Below are 10,815 nucleotides of genomic sequence, written 5' to 3'. Positions count from 1 at the left end.
GTCGGGCTCGTTTCCATGACTTATTCATTACCCTATACAGCTCCGGATTTCGGGACAGCCCTCTGCGTCCACCTACCCGTATAAATACATCCAGGCTGTGTCGAAATAAATAAGAGCCGAAGCGAGAGGTGGAGCTGAAAGATTGATAAGCCGAGAGAGAAAAAACGGGCTGGATGTGTCATGGAATTTTCATCGCGGAACCTGACGTAGTCGCCCGAGCGAAATTCAATAAAGCTCGTTTTAAAACGGACTATCCACGCGGGAGAGGACGTTCGGCTGGTTTTAAAATCGTTATGCGCCTCGTGGGCGTAAGGCGCTGTGTGTGTATAACGAACTTTTTTAACGGACCCTTGGATGGAAGCTTTTTTCTCTTTTAGCGTAGCTGGTGGTAGGATTGATTGGATTACGAAAGGGATTTTCGACGGAGATATGCGCTGCGATTGCAGCCGGTTGTGTAATCGATGCGTGTGGGTCGAGCTTTTTTCTTTAATATCGGAGCTCGCTGGCGTATGAATTCATAACGAAAAATTAAAATCGCAGTATCGATCGAAAAGCTTACCCCGATCGAAGTCAAAAGTGACATTCTAAAAACGTTCCGCGGAATTCTCAATTAAGCTTCGCGAGGCTCACGGCCTCCTCTCTTATGAATTATCGAGTCCACATGTAATTACATAGCGGCCGTTGTGTAATGTACACTCGCTTATGCGCATTATGCTGTTCGAGCTTGTAACGTGGTTTACACACACGCAGTCAGAGCTTTTGATTTGCCGGTGCGGGGGATGGTACGTGCGGCTGATGCTGCTGCTGAGGGACGGACGTCAAGTGTAACTTCATCTCGTGGCACGGAGATGATTGGTTTTGATGGCTTGTGATGCCGGAGTGAAGCTTGCGCTGGTGTGGATTTCTTTTTTCGACTGGTGGAGCTTTTAATTAAAATGGTTCTAGTTTTCGGGGGATGTGGAGATGAATTTTATGGTAATTCGTTCCTAGGAAACCTTGAAGAAGAAAAGCAATTCCGAGAATCGCTTTTTCCTAATTAATTCCGGAAAAGCTCTGGCTGGAGCTTTATTTACGTACAGAACATCGAAACTTCGTTCGAAAGTCCTCCGCACTACTCTAAACACTACAAATCACCATATCTCCACCCACACCTCGCAGCCGCGTCTTATCTGCAGCCGACGATGTGAGACCACATCCTTGCACACGAAAGAGACGAAAATAGGGGGGGGGGGGCATCCTTGCGGCAAACGATAAATAAAAGACCCACACTATCACCTACTCCTCCTTCTCCCGAATCGATATCGACTCGTAGGCGCGCGTGTACGTACACGCCGGCGAGTAAGTCTCTTCGCCAAAATCTCTCTACTAGCAGAGGGTCTTGACGTGTCGATGACGTCGCGAACAGAAAAAAAAGGAGAAAAGAGGATCGCGCGAGGGAGAAGGAGGTTACCCCGTTTCCCGGCGCCGCGAGACTTAACGAGCTTCCCACTTCGCGCTCGCGCGCACGAAATGTAACTGCGAGCGAGATAAGGGAGGGAGATGCTTTTTTGGCAAGAGCTGAAACGCTGGTCTATGGGTTCGCGAATTTTTTATTTATTTATTTTTTTTTTCGTTATTTTGCATTTGAGGTTAGGAATTCGAATTTCGCGCGCTTTTTGAGTTACAACGCTGATTAAGAAATTTGAATTCTTCTTTGTATTTTATAAAATGAATTTTTCAAAAAAATAAATAAGACTCTGCATACATTAGCAACATTACGAGCACGTGAGCGCACGGGCAAACTTTGGCTTGATATACTCGCGTGAGTTCTCGCAAGCTGGCGTATAAGAACACCGGCTGGTGATATACGACACGCGGTAGCCTGCAAATCTTGTCTAGGCTCGAGAATTTCGTTTTTGTAGACACTTTTAGGTGTCAGGAAATGAGCTCCGATAAAGTCACGGCGATAAAGCAATTTTGCGTGAGAACGACAAGACGTTAAAAAAAAAAGCTCAAGAAGAAGAAGAAGAAGCGTGAAAGCTCGGGGTGAAAACAAGTTTTATGAATTACCGGTTCTTTACGACGCCTGACGTTCGAAATTAATTGCTCAATCACGTGACAAGGGTGTATACGTGTGTGATGGGATTTTAGTCAGACATGCACGATATCGAGATTCTCTTCGAGCTTTCAAATGCTAAGCAGCTTTACATATAAATGGCCCGTGCCTTACCGTCCGCCGGAACATACAGCTTTTTGGCGCGAAATTCGATTTGAAAATACAACGTCGTAGGCAAAAAAAGCTCGTACCTAACATATCCAACAGCGATTTTTGTTTACTGCCCTCCGAAGTTTTACGTCCAATTTCGCTGGGGAAAAAAAACCGAACCGACGTGTGTAAGCTTCAGGTTGAACTGCGCAGCTGAGTAGTGTCAATTTTTCAAGTCGTATATGTAGGTCATTTATGGATGTTACCGCACACCACGAGAGCACGTAACCTTTCACGCAGAGGAATGATACTAGCTCGCGCACGAAACATCAAAAAGCTGCGAGGGAAAAAATGACTTTACATAAAGAGAACCAATAGCTCTTCGATCATGAAAATTCGCCTAAAAGCTCACCGAAAATCGAAAAAAGAGAGCCAATTACGTAACAGCCCAGTCCACCGCGCGATTAAGGTCAAGAGCACATCGACACTCTGCGAAATCGTCCACACGGAGAGGCTCGGCCCTTTTCGTTACCACCGCACCGGCTGCACGAAATTTCTTCGAGTGCATGCACGCGAAGGTAAGCCAAGAGTAAGCGAAGCTTTCGGCTCTAGGAGCGGCGCCGCCATCGATTTCCGCGAGCGACGAAACTGACCCGGACGACGCCTGAAGGTCGCGCGCTCCGCGTATACGTATGTGTGTGTGTGTGTGTGTGTGTATGTTTGTTTTTTTCTCGCCACCGCGGATTTTCCGAGATTTTCAGATTAAAACGAGGGCGTTTCAGTGAGTGCTTATTAGGAGAGAGGGCTTGTATATTTTTTCTTTCTAATTAGGGCCGATGGAGCTGATGTGTGTTTACAAAGGCTAATTATGCAGCGGCCGGTTAGGGAAGTGATAGAGTAGGCCTACCGCGTATTGTAGTTTCTTTTGGAGGATAATTTGATTCGAGTGAGATATAACGTTCCTCGACACGTGGCTCGTACTCGACTGTACTTTATCGCGAACGATTTAACCCCGATGAGGAAATTGATATACATATTCGTTATCAGCGTAAGATTAAGTGTAGTACAATAATACACATATACACTAAAGCCTCGAGAACGTCCTTGTGGTCACGCACATGGATCGACAGTCGTCTGTCAAACACATGTGTGCAGTGCGCGGGAATAATATTTAAGTTTTTCTTTTTTCATGCGACTCGATATCTCGCGCGCAGTGAGCTTGTGAAATATTAAAGCGCGCTATGTACGAAAGTTGCGAACTAGGTTACCTTTCTTAGAGCTTCGCCGGACACACACACACACACACGGACTCGCACACACAATATAATATCGTCGTGTCTTACTTCGTCATCGGAGAGAAATTAGCGAAACTATTATAAGCGAGTGTATTGTGTTTCTGCAACGATCTTAAAATTCATTCGAAGCTTGAATCGACTACAATCTGCCTATTTTTCAATCGAGGATTTGAATAAATCCTTCGAACGAGTTGTATCATTCATGATATTCGAATAAAGCTCGCCGAAAAACTGGCAGCATCGGTTACAATTGAAAAAGCACACAGTTCAGCATTTTAGCGCCGAGAGGGCGACCTTCGAAAAAGCGCGAGTCGGAAAAAGAAGGTATACAGGGGGAATATTTCGAGCGCACCACGTCGACCGCATGAAGTAAACAAAAAATAAAAGCTCGAGCCGGGAAAAAGATGGATGGCGTGCGAGGGTGAAAAAAAAATGGGACGGGGTGAGTGTCGGTTGCGTTGTAGTATCCGCGAAGCGATGTTTTTCCGAGTGTACCAAAGGTTTGACGTAATTTTGTTCGCAAAACCGGATTAAAATACACGGTAGTAGCGAGCCTTCGCCGGATAGCCAAAAAGCTCCGTCGAGAGTTCCGTACAACAATAAGTTTTTTAGCTTGATTAACTCTTGAAAGGCAACGTACGCGAGGCTTGCCAACAAAGAAAGCTCTCCGAGCTTGCGGCGCGCTCGAATTCGTGGCCCAGTTCTGCTCTTGAGGTTGCTCAAAATTCAGTCGTGTAAATATCCAACATTGAAGCCTGTTACCGCAGAAAGCTCAAGGTGCAAATATAGCTTGTTGACATGCATATAGAGACAAGCGTATCGTATGTCGCAAATATTCGAATTTATTATTCGCAAACTTTCAAAATGTATTCATCCTTGGATTACACGTCGGATAATAATCCAGAGTTGATGGCTTCGAACTTTCGAAATTGAAGGTTCGAACGGTGGAGCTTTCAATGCACGACGTTTCTACGCTGCTTCAAGGATTGCGCGGAAAACTGTAACCCCGCAGCTAATCGGCCCTCTCCTGTCCAGAAGACACGTGTTGATGATAAACGACTGCAATATCGTTGAAAAGTTTCTCTGAACGCGGACAACATCAGCGTGAGCTTGCATAACAATCAACCTTACGCGTGACGAGCTTGCGAGTAAAATTCTGAAGCTTGCGGACAATGCCAACTGCTCCGTGGAACGGTGTAACGAAACTGCGGCAACGCTTAACTTCGCCTTCGTGTAATGGAACTTTGCGCTGCGGTTTAATCCGGATACGTAATGACCGTCCGAGATGAGATTACACGCGGGAGTTGTATTGTGTGCAGTCGAGGAGGGCAGTTTTTGCGAAATATGGAGACCTTATCTGCAGAGCTTTTGTTCGAATCGAAACAACCTGGACCCGCGTTTCGAAAAATTAATCGAAGCTCGAGATCAGAGGAACGTGTGTACCTCATGAAAAGCTGATATCCTAATTTCGCTGACTAACAAACACGAGGAGGGAAAAATCAATGCCGTTGAATAATTAGAAAACATAACCTCAAACCCACAGGTCGTTCGAGAATTAGGGATGAATTATGCAGGGTATTATGCCGGAGTGAGTTAAATTATTCCGTATTCGGGAGTGCATAAATTAGCCCCAGAGCAGAGACGAATTAGCAGAAGTGAGTCTTTCAATCTTTGGAAGAGAGGACAACGTCTCGATTTCAATAATAAAGTGCGATTCGCGAAAACGTCGCTCATATCCCTCTGGAGCTTCTATATTTTTCAACCGCGAATCGGATCTATATACTTCAGCAACGTCCGCTATAACCGCAGGTTTGGATTCAACGCGTGAACTTCGCCTGCATACAGACCGTTGCTCATCCGATTGAAAGGCTCAATCAATGCACGTCATTCATGTGGATAATTTTCAGGAAGTGTTGTAAATTACTCGCTCGACCTACACAGCTATATACAGTAGTTCTAGCGGTGGGAGGGATGATCTTGAACGAATAATGCAGCCCCTATATAATGAAATATGAAGATTCAATCGCTATACATATACTTTCTCTAAGCCTCTCACTGTCATATCACTGTCTCTCGGCCTCAAGCTATAAGTAACCGCGCACTCACGTTTCCAGCCCCGTGTTCCGGTCAAGCCTGCACTGACACCAGCACCTGCACCTGCACCACCACCGCACCAACAGCAGCAGCAGCAGTGGTCCCAGGACAGCTTCTTCTTATTCAGCCTCGGACTCCTCCTCTTCGGACCTTGGCTTCACGACCGTAGCATCAACTCCGGTCGCGTCCAGCACCTCCAGCACCAGAAGCGCCGAGTCACCTCCACGACTGTGGCAGTAGTAGCCCATCGCGATCTAATACCCTCATAAGGGCTGGCCACTACTGGCTTATTACAATTCAACCTACAAGCGCGCACACACTCGTTTTTCCCAACGTATCGCTGCACACTCGCCGTATAGGACGCAGACGTATATGGGTATGGATATACTCTCGAATGACACACGCACACACCTGATGGAGGAAGAGAGAGAGAGAGAGAGAGAGACGCGGCCGCCGCCAGTTCGCTCGACCCGACCGAACCGAACTGAAGAGCAGCAGTACCGCGGACTGTGTGTCGCGCTGCTGCTACTGCGCGAGAGAGGGGTGGGGGGTAGTTGCAGAGGAGGTGGTATGCTGCTGCTGCTGGTGGTACTGGGGTGGAGAGATGCGAGAACTGCGCGGACGTGGGGAATGCACTTTTCGGGGGTGGGTTTGTATGCGTTTGAGACTGGATGGCTGATAGAGGGTGAATGGATATGGGGCAGTGTTTCTTTTTTTTTTTTTTTTTTTTTTAATCTAATAATTTTGAATAATTGCAGTGGAGAACAAGTCCAAATGCATCCACGAAATGAACAACAGAAGAATATATAAGCAGGGGCAGAAAGTCGCTCAGACAAGCAGAAGCGAGTTCTTAGCTCGAAGCAAATCTCAGCCCCGAAGAGCCGAGGCAAATTAGGTAAGAATAATGAATAGGAGAGTAGAAGAGAAGAGAGGCCGGGGTTATGCACACAGCAGCCGCCGAGGTGTAAGGTGAGAGCCGAGAGAGGCTGATGCCGCAGGAGCGTAGGAAGCCGGATCCAGTTCCTGTGGCACCCGTGAGGGTGAAGAAACTTTCCTAGATCTATTTTCCTTTCTCATAAATTACTGTAAAAAAAAAACTCTTGCCAAATAAAACAAAAACAATTTTTTCGCTTGAAGCCACAGCATTGCTTTGCATTCTCGAGGATACACACAGGTGTCAAAGCAAGCGAGTTCTCGGTTTCGAGCGGCGCACAAGTGCTACACACACCGCCACTTTTTCTTTTGGCACTCGCCCTCGGCCTAACGAGCCAAATCAAATTTAACCGCAGCCAATACTTTGACACTGCATTTACACACACATACACAGACGAGTGAGAGCCGCGACTTAGCCTAGTTTCCGCTTTCCGTTTATACTTGTACATAGGTGGTACTTTTTTCGAGTGCCGTATACACAGGACTGCCTGTAAAAAAGGGTCACACGTGTGTGCGGTTGGAAAATTTTTGGTAGGTACGTTGTGACTATCAAAATAACAGGCAGAGAGAGATGGGAAAATTTGCTGGGAGCGAAAGGTCAAAATTTGACGTGTGTGCGAGTACAAGCCAAAGAGAAAGATCGTGAAGACGAAGAGGGAGGAGTGGTGTATAACAGCGGCAGCGCGTCATATACCCCCTGCCTGCTGGAGGTTCGATCGCCAAAGACCTTTATGCTTGCGTGTGTATATACACGGAGAATTCCGTGTTTTAAATTAATATCGGCCGTGTTGAAGAGTAAATCACTCTGCCGATTGAAAGTCCTTACTATGGGAATTTCAGAATTAAGGTTGAAATCGTAAGGGCTTTTGATGCATGTAAACTGTCAAAGTCACAGGCAGTTACAGCATGAGCTGCCCAGTAGGCCCGACAAAAGTCAGATTTGATGTACCGCTATATGTACATACACTCGGCTCGCAGATATCGATGATGGAAATGGGAAAGCGGCTATGCGCCACCTATTGGCGTTGGCCGGAGGCTTGGAGAGTTTAGGTCAGGGGAACTGGTGAGAAGAACCACACGGAGAAAAAAATACGTTGAGGCTACTCGAAACTTCAGTAGAATATACTTGACGACTTAGGTAAAGAAAATCCTGCGCCGTGGACACTCATCGAATGCGCAGAAGGGCCCAAACTCGTCTAGTCCCGCCTACCGCCACTGCTGCGCTTCCCCCACTTTTCTCGCTCGGAAATTTTGTGCTGTGCGAGTCTATTCTCGCACATTTTTTACTCAAGTAGATCCTACTGAAGTCGCTTCGGTAGATTCAACTTTTTTTTTCTCCGTACATTCCAATATACTGTCTTCGTTTTAGCTATACATTTTCGTTTTTAATGAAAATTTTGCGTGTAATTTTTCACGCGAAATGAATACTCCAACCGATAACGTGCATTCTCTTCTCGAAAAAATAGAAGATATATACACCCTACTGCACAAGAGGCATCTACAGCGCGCAGACTGAAGGGGGGCGCCACCTAGCCGGCGGCTCTGCGCCTTACCACCGGTATCTATATACCTACTTATATACATCTATATAAGTCTACCCGAACTCGAGAGGGGTAGGCGTGAGAGACTTCAGCCTCAAAGGAGGCGCGTTGATGCACTTACGAGTGGCTCGCGGTCAGGCTCTCGCCGCTTCGATGTTCTTCCCAATACGGAGTACTTCGATGCACTGCAGAGCGAGTAGCTGAATTTCCGTGCGCGTTCGAGCGTGTTCTTTCTTTTTCTTTCGATTATTTTATTGCTGATGGGAGATCGATGCTCTAATTTTGTAAAACACACGATTCCAGCCGTAATCCCCGAATAACACATTTTTGGCTATTACGAGAGAGAAAGAAAGTAATAAGAGAAAAGGCAGTTAAGAGATCAATTTCGCTAACTGGAAATTACGAGATTGCGCTGCCGCCATTATACCGGCAAATTGAGGCAATGAAAACATAAACGCCCGTGTATTACGGCAAATCTACAAGATTGTGATCAGGCGGCATAAGCAACCGTTATATCGCTGTACACTTAGAATAATTGAAGCTCCGGTACACTTATACGGTCAATCAGATTTTACAACGAGTCGTGAAAATTTCCCAAAGTCCCGCACGAGATAAAAAAAAACATTCGTCAAAAGCATAACAATCGTCGGATCGATAATTAATCGACTCTGTACGGGAGGTGGGCCTAATTCAGCGGCGTTCACGGCTCATTGCTCGTTCAAAGCGTCTCTCTGTGTGTGCCGGCTTTCCAGTGTCGTGTTTAGCGCGGCGAATCGGCGGCATAAATTGCTCTCGAGCGTGTACGTGTTGCTGCCGGTGAAACGCGCCGATAAAGTACAAAGGGAGTCGAAATATCGTATATACGGTGTATAGAGAGAGGCCCGCAGGTATATAATGCTATGCATATTGAGCAGGCGCGTTTCTGAAGATTGGGTAATTAAGGATTTTTTAATCAAACAAAAAAAAAACTTTTAATTAAAAATTCCAAAACAATGCAGTTATACATTCATTTCGAACATATAAATTCACCAATTAATCAACACCCCTTGCATCAGCAGAGTCGTCGCTTCAAAAGCTACCAATTAAACCAACAGCCATGTAGAGCACAGAGCGAGCGTAATCGAAAAGTGGATGATTATCGCGTGCAAAGCCAATGCGCACAACACAGCGTGTAGAGTTTCAATTTAAATTCACGCTAAATCGAAAATAACGAGGTCGTTCAGACCACCAGTATATGTATAGAGTAGACACACACACACATACAGCGGTCCCCGCGAGGGAGTCATACTTTTCAATGAACGGGAGAGGGAATTCGCAAATGCGTTTTCACGCGCGTCGACGCTGCGTATCGAAACGCTTATTTTGGATGGGGTCATGAAAGAATTTCGCCGATTGGATATAAAATTCTACTTCGATTTTTCATCCGCCTCGAGGTTCTTACGTGTACGTTTCTCTTTGATGCTGTACAAAGCCCAATAATTAGTTTCCGTTTTACGCTGCCCTCGTGTGTGTATAGGTATACATAATAGAGACGTTTGCGTATCCCTTTGGCCAACGCGCTCCTGGTATAATTGCATGAATCGTAGGCTCGGTGTAAGATTCGAAATGCCCTAAAGAATCCATCAAACTATTTCATCTACCTTGAACAATTCAAATTCCGTAAAACACGTGCTTACAACAGCTCCAACGTCGTCTCAAAGGAACAAAGCAAGACGAAGATAAAAGAATAAGGAAGAACAGCAGGAGATCTCAAGACACATGCGCACCGACGGCAAAAGCTTCGTCTTACCAGTTCCAGACCGTTACTACTTATTTACGAGCGCGAGCGCAAAGGAGGACGTCATTCCATACTGCCGAGTGCGCTTCGATCGTTGCAGTCGCTGCAGACGAGCTCATCTTCCTTCTACGTTTCTGCTGTATTTTTTCCTTTTTTTTTTATTTGTACGCGATATGAGCAACGTTTTCTCTCGTAAAAATGGAGCGACGTTTTAATCATCCATGTCGTGATACCTAATTTTTTTTTTAATTTCAAGCTAGCTATAATCGACCGCCACCAATAAAAAAAAACCCTTTCTCCAATTTCGAATCGAAATTTCACAAGAGCCACTCGTTCAGCCCTCTATCGTACCATCCCTTGGAAAAAAGAGCATCAAAAGCTCACGCGCTCGCGCAGACAATTCGCAGCGAGAGTGAAAAATGGATCAAGGTTACACCTCCCCCTCCCCCCCCCCTCTGATCTTTTTAACGGGCGACCGTAAAACTACTGCGCGCATATTTCCGCGCTTTTAAAAATAAGTACACAAGGTCGTCGAAATTTCAAGAGAAATTTGCTTTTCAATCAAAAAAAGGAAACATCGTTATCAAAACCCTCTGAACCGTAATTCCTTGTACACTCCCCAACATCGAAGCTAAAAAAATCTAACAATCAGCCGATCTCTTATACCGATATCGATCTCGAAATCGAGGAACTTACGCCACACAGAAGGAATCGTCGAATCGCGTGCAGTGGACGACGGTAAGTAGCCGAAACCGTGAGAGCGACCTTCGTTGCGCGCGCGCTCGCGTCTTCGATTTTTCCAAGAATTTCATTCGAACGCATTTATCAATGAGTTAAAAACGAACTATAGACAGAATCAAAATATAACGCATTTACATAGCTCTACCTAATCCCCCGCAACGTATCAAACTCTCGCGTCAGCTCATCATCGCCCTCGTCGAGCCTAATTAGACTAATTTCGCGCGAGTATGGCTAGCCGCATAGTCACTC

At 45.8% G+C, this 10,815-nt stretch overlaps 1 protein-coding gene across 16 annotated transcripts in view; it reads right to left on the bottom strand.

The window, feature by feature from the left end:
- The window catches only part of LOC116417411 (potassium voltage-gated channel protein eag), a 62,652-nt gene extending 56,569 nt beyond the window's left edge, over positions 1-6,083 (bottom strand). For 8 of the 16 annotated variants that reach the window (XM_032599345.1, XM_031930347.1, XM_031930345.1 and 5 more), the window contains exon 1: positions 5,587-6,082. The gene's annotated coding sequence lies outside the window, so the exon portion shown is untranslated. Of the gene's footprint in view, positions 1-5,586 lie in introns of all 16 variants that reach the window. The other 8 variants (XM_031930337.1, XM_031930340.1, XM_031930342.1 and 5 more) reach the window with 2 other exon arrangements.
- Positions 6,084-10,815: the final 4,732 nt, after the last annotated feature.

This window comes from Nasonia vitripennis, chromosome 4 (assembly GCF_009193385.2).
Source record: "Nasonia vitripennis strain AsymCx chromosome 4, Nvit_psr_1.1, whole genome shotgun sequence".
NCBI lineage: Eukaryota > Metazoa > Arthropoda > Insecta > Hymenoptera > Pteromalidae > Nasonia > Nasonia vitripennis.
Note: the sequence above shows the minus strand (reverse complement) of the source record. Positions and strands in the feature narration are given on the sequence as shown.